Genomic DNA, 6,463 nt, shown 5'->3' with positions numbered 1-6,463 from the left:
AACCACTGCTACGAAGGATATACGATTTTCAAGGGAACACGTGATACATACGATTAAATCAAAAAGAAATTGGCACATTGGACGTATTTACCTGGGAAGGTGAATAATGCGTCTTAGATGTATTATGCGTTTAGTAAATACGGAACTGACGACGCATTAAACGTCAGACGAACTCAACAAAGGCGCATAAAATGGACACATTATATGACTCAGTCGTATAGTTGTTCTAGTTAAATACTAGACACATTAAACAGACTGACTTGCCTGAATTGGGAATCTCGGTGCTGAACTAAAATTTATAATTAAGCTACCGACAGTTTCTCTCAAAAGAAGTTTTTCGTCAACGCACAAGTTTAATGCGTCTCGTATTTACCTAGACGCACTTGATGTTCGACGCATTGTGCGTCTGAGACACTCTATTCGTCTTCTTAGGTAAATGCGGCCGTTGAGACCAAAAAGGAGCCTTTTTCATTAATGATAATGATGATGACTTATTTTATACATTGCCTTTTGCTAAGGAACCAAGGACACTTTATGCTGGTTAGAGGAGTCCGTTTTTACCTAGTTAGCCAAGGAAAACTGAGTCTTCTACGAGTGACCGCTTTAATCTCGAGAAAGTTCTATATCTACATTAAATTTAGTCGCATGATTTAAAAGAGGTTTCAGAGCAATATGGTTTTCCCTTCGCACAATGATCCAGGGCTTTGATTACTGTACTTAAGTTCATGATGCGTACCTGGGTAAGTCTCTCGGGTGATTAATAAACAAGAATGATGAAGAGATATTTGTTCGATTCTTCTTCGTCGTGTTTGGTTGTTGCAAAATGAGTTTTTAGGGACCGATCGTTTACAATTTCAAAACAAGCCTTTCGTAACACAGCAACGGCAGTCTAACAGGTTTTATAACTGAATCCAATAAATAAAGGCAAATTTTTCGCAGGCGGCTCTTGAAGCGAGAGGAGGAATAGAGGCAGAAACATTTCCTCGAGCTGGGAACAAATATTGTCTGGATTAATGAGCCCACAGATGATCAGATGATCAGTAATGATAGCCCCAGTCCCGTTTTGGCAGCATCCCGCGGCAGCCTGGTCGCTCAGCCATCCAGCAAGTCAAAATAGCATCTTTTGAAACAAGAGATGTGAGGAGCTCCAGCCATTGAATATTGATAAAGACATGGGAAGAAATGGGAACGATAGTATGCGAAGGAGGAAATTATGGCCTCGTCAGGAGGGTGAGTGGACTTTTTTAAGATAAGAATTAAGAAGGGGTGTAATTTTTATCTGAAAATATTTGGGGGGTTCAGTTTTCAAACACTACACATTTTTGAAAACCACTCCACCCCCACCCCCACCCCTCTCCCCCGATAGCGAAATTTATAATTATGATAATTTGCCATCAACGACTCTTTAAAAGTGCATATAACGTAGAGGAGTCGATAGTGTTTATGTTTTCACGTCAAACACAACATCACTTATCATCACGAGAACCTACCCTTACATTATTGTCAGTTTACGTTTCGATTGATTAGTTTTTTTCTAGGTGCCCCGATTCAAGTAGTCGCACTGTAATACGATAAAGTTAAGTCTCAAACGCGGCATTGTTTTTTAATGCTATTTTTATAGACACAGTATAGTAAGTTACAAAGTGTTACAGATAAATCCTAAACAATTCCTATTTTATCATTTCTTTTCTTATTACACATCCTAGTCCTAGCAACAGCGGAAAAATTAACCATATGGAAATTTGTTTTTGAGTAATTACTGATACGGTAACATCAAACATTGAGAAAAAAACTGTTTAGTCATTTTTGGAATGTAACTGCACTGATGTTGCTATGCATTTGACTTGCTCAACTTAGAATTTATTCTAATGGTATTACATGCAAGTACTATGTAATAAAATTACTTTCCAATAATTAAGTAAAGTGCACGTGCAAAGTAGATTACTATTCGTGAATTTTCCTGATTTTCTATTTTTAGAAAATGTTTATGCTAGACTGATCACATTTATGGCCTTATTTTTACCCATTCGTACGGCTCACACACTTTCACTAAACGCACACAAAAATGTCAGTTCTCACTACAATAACTTTTAATAACCATAAGCAAAGCGATGATCTCGATAATGAGAACTGATTAATTAGGACTGGGGCCTTGACACTTCCTCAATCATTATCCGGGACACTGATGACCATCCAGTGTAAGCGTCACCCAAAGTAGAATGGCCAGGACACTGTCCTACCCATAATTCCCTCTAACCGTGCCCTGTGGGATGCTTTCACAGTATCCCTCAAATGATCGATGATGAAGCAGATTGGGACTCCCAGATGGCCAATCGTTGTACACAACAGCTTCGATTGTCATTGGTCCACTGCATTCGTTACCATTAAACTTGAAGAACCACCGGTTACACCTAGAAGAGCCCTGGACTCTCATATTTCCCAGGAATGAGACTTTGATTGCAGTATCAGACTGCAACTTATTTAACGAGCAGTCCTGGGACAAACGAAAGTAAAACAAGTGAGTCTTCATAACAATAAATTATATCACATTGGTTGTATTTGTATCATTAAAAGGGATTATAACTGAACACCGGTCGTCAGTTGTTGGCTGCACGGGAGAAAGCGTCAAGCGTGGTGTAAGGAGCCACCCTTAAATCTAGAGGAGTGAGTCAATCTGGGTGAGTTTTTGGGAGTACTGGCCTCTTAAAAAGCGTTCGGTTCAGTCAGTGAAATACATTCCGTTACACTGAAATGTCAACAGTAGCACCACCGTCACGATATCATTGTGGTGTTATATTTTACACAAGGAGTAGATTGCGTTCCCTCAAAGTATCAAATCTCCTTCTCCTTCCTTCCAAACAAAAACACGCCAAGCACCGTCTAATAATACCTGGTACTCAGTCCCCACCCAACTCAATAATAGAGGGGGCCGACAAAATTTAATAATGAAGAACTTTTCCTCGCTGAATTTACACAGAAAATAATATTTGAGTTCTGAGCCCCCAAAAAGAGTTGAATCGATGATCTATGACCAGATACCAGTTGGACGATCAATAGTTTATACTCTGTCAGGTGGTACGATCGTTGCGCACCCACTGCGGACCCGCATTCGGCAAGCTTGGTCACGGGTTAGAAAGCTTACTCTTGGTTGAATTTTTGAGTCGCCAAACTTAAACACCAAATAGCTGAACTAAAGCAGTAGACGTAGCTGTTTTATTATCATGACGTATTGTTTCCCTGTTTAGAACGAAACAGTCGGTAAGGGTTTGTGCGTGTTATTTTTGGCTTATCGTTTCCATTTTTCACCCATTCTCATGATTTGGCTTATTATTGTAGAAAACCTGGGCCTCGACTTAATTTTGGACTAAAACTGTGTATTTAGTACGATAGTATAAACGATTCACCCTTACATAGCATATGGACTACGTGACAAAGATTCTTATGTCACACTTGTCTTGCTAAGTAATGATAAAAAATTAATGCGAATGCTTGCTCAGTACTCCAGTGCGCAAGTCAAATTCCACTTCTCATTATCTTTAAGATGTAATATCAGTTTCGTCACCATGACATGAAACCAGCTGAAAAAATACTTCGGTTGATAACAGCATATGTACTCAGACTTTGGATGATAAAATTCTGATTCCCCCTCACATAAATCCTTCTGCAATTCTGAATCTGAATTTTATCGTATATTAGGTGGCAAAAGAAATTCAGTTTGCCCATAACCATTGGCAATCAGAACATTTGACGCTTACCTTGATCTTACCGCTATCTCGATTATCATTAGCCTTCCACACACATTGTTTCCAGTTGGTTTGTGGCACTGCACTAGAAAGACTTGTCACGCTTTCTCCTTTCTCTCCCTTATCGTCTTTTATTCCTTGATCGTCCACAGTTCCGCGCGCTCCTTTTACTCCCATCATTCCTGGTGGTCCGCTCTTCCAATGAGGCCCTTCATTTCCTTTCTCTCCCTTTTGTCCCAGCATTCCTTGCGATTTCTTGTCACCGGTCTGTCCTTTAACTCCGTCTCTTCCCTGCGGTCCTTATGGCCCCGGAATACCAGGCATTTCCAGTGGATCAGAAAGATCCTGGAATACCGGAAATCCATGGGTAGATATGGATTTCTAAGAAGAAAGCAACAAATGCATTCATTGGGCTAAGAAACACAGTGTGAAACTTGAACAACACGAGAACAAAATGTTTTCTTGTGTCGATAGATATCGTGGCATGAAAAACAATCCGTATTCTTGTCTCTTACTGCTTTAGCGATATCAGTGACTTGTTTTAACAGTAATGTTAGTGTCAGCGTGTCTGTCAGTGGACTTGTGGCCTTGTGGGTCTGCTTTGACAAGAAAAAATCCTGTCAATTTTGAGACAATAGTCACGTTCTTGATATCTCTTTCTTAATCGGTCAAATATGTTCCTTTAATTCTTACATAACAATAATGGTTGTTCCATAGTAAAGCTTACTCTTACTGGGAGCAAAACAGAGATTTCTTTGAAGAGTTAATTCTAAGAAGAAAGCAAAACATGCGCAATTCTAAACTAAAACAATACGGGAACAAAATGTATCTTATATATGTCCATATATATTGCAGCATAAAACATAATCTGCATTTTTGCGGTACCATTCACTTGTTATTTCAGTGTCAGCGTGTCTGTCATTTGAATTGTGGCCTTGTAGATTTGCTTTGACACGTACAAGTCCGCTCAATTTAGAGACAGCGGTCACATTCTTGATATCTACATCAGCCATCTCGAGTGTTCCCCTGCACCTCTCTCAATCAGATCAAATATGTTCCTCTAATTCTTGCATAACAATGTTTGTTTGTTTGTGAAGCCGACTCTTACCGGGAGCAACACGGACATCATTAACATTCCTTCAGAGAATTTACTATGACTTAGGAAGCAAACATTCTTATATCGCTTTGTCTAACTTCTTATTTGAGCAATAAGCCTCGATTTGGGACCAGAGACATATGCCTTTTACGTTTCAATCAGAAACTTAAATGCCACAAATGAGAGATACTGGAAATCATACAAAATATCTTTGCATCTCATAGTTAACAGACTGATTTTCCTTAAAAGAGGCAGTTATATACAACTTTGTACCTCACATAAGTCCTTGGCATCGCCAGTATTTTGTTTTTGAGGACTGGTAGTGGTTTCAAGTGAGTCCCCAGTTCCACACAACACCAACAAAGCAGTAAAATACACAAACTGTGCCATGCCTCAAGAGTTAATAGGATCAACACTTCATAACAGTAGAACTTCACGTCTGTGTGGTATGAACTCGTTTCGTAACTGGTTCCGTGATGTTATGTGCTCAGCCTTTAAGGCGCATCTTCTAATGTCACATTGGAATGTAAGTTAATGCCAGTCAGTGTAGATAAGACGCAATTTCTCAAAACTGAGGTTATAACTCGGTAAGGAGATTTTAATCAAGGTAAGACATAAAGAGACCTCTTATAACATAACCACCAGCAGGCTCAGTCTGGAGCTAACATTAGCTGTCAACACGCATGCGGAATCACGTCCTGTCTCCTTATTTCGGAGGGACTTTAAGTGCTCCGTAATTCAAGAGTAAAAGTAGAGTAGTTTAGATTTTACCGGTTTTTCTACATAACGAGGTTGCATTTCACAATGATTTTAAGCATGAAATGGATTTTTATTTGGGCATGAAAGGAGTACTTATTGCAAATGGAAGGTGTGTAAAATGATATTGAGAATCAGGAATTTTTATGCGTTAACCAACTGTGTTTAATGAAGGAGTATTACTTGTCAGCGGAACATTTCAAACCAATTATTTAAATTTCTAACCTGGTTGATATAATCACTTTTACCATTTTCTGCGACAGGGTCAGAAAGAAAACTCGGAGAGAATTGCAGAACATCCAAAGCGTCAAACAGAGAGTATATTAAGGAAAGGACATAAAAACTAATTGAAAAAAGATGTTTTGGGATACAATGTCAGTTCAAAGAAACCAGGTGAGATTGAATTGTTCACTATGGTTAAAATTTCTCCTCTGTCAGAAATCAATGATTTCTCACAATAGTTTTCAAACAGTATCACCATGTCTTGTGTTTAAAATGAATTTCAAAGATAAGGCAAAGGACTGAGAAATGCACTAATTAACTTTGCGGTGTTTTCAGCAGAGATAAGAACTTTGTTAAAAGATAACTAGCGGCGAAACGCTTTGATATCACCGTAACGACTTAACTGATTATGGATGGTTTCAACCCTAACGTTAATGTTTGTTTCTTAACATGCATCGGATATATATTCCAGCATTGAAATGTAAAGAACGGATTCCTTGTTCATCAATGTAATGAACACACCTTAATGAATTTAGTAAATGCACCGCTGGCGTAGAGTTAAAGCATTGCCAGATGTTCTTTTTTAGGGCTGTTATCTCAAACAACAACAAAATTGGAAAAATACCCAGACACGTACGTTGAGATG

The 6,463-nt window shown here is 38.8% G+C and overlaps 1 pseudogene across 1 annotated transcript; it reads right to left on the bottom strand.

Moving 5' to 3' along the window:
- Window positions 1-1,999: 1,999 nt before the first annotated feature.
- Window positions 2,000-5,518, bottom strand: LOC145467487 (uncharacterized; annotated as a pseudogene). The gene is made up of 3 exons (XR_014042058.1): window positions 5,113-5,518; window positions 3,756-4,124; window positions 2,000-2,494 (listed from the first exon to the last, which is right to left on the bottom strand). The product of XR_014042058.1 is annotated as an uncharacterized LOC145467487 (transcript).
- Window positions 5,519-6,463: the final 945 nt, after the last annotated feature.

Source organism: Orbicella franksi, chromosome 14, assembly GCF_964199315.1.
Source record: "Orbicella franksi chromosome 14, jaOrbFran1.1, whole genome shotgun sequence".
NCBI lineage: Eukaryota > Metazoa > Cnidaria > Anthozoa > Scleractinia > Merulinidae > Orbicella > Orbicella franksi.
Note: the sequence above shows the minus strand (reverse complement) of the source record. Positions and strands in the feature narration are given on the sequence as shown.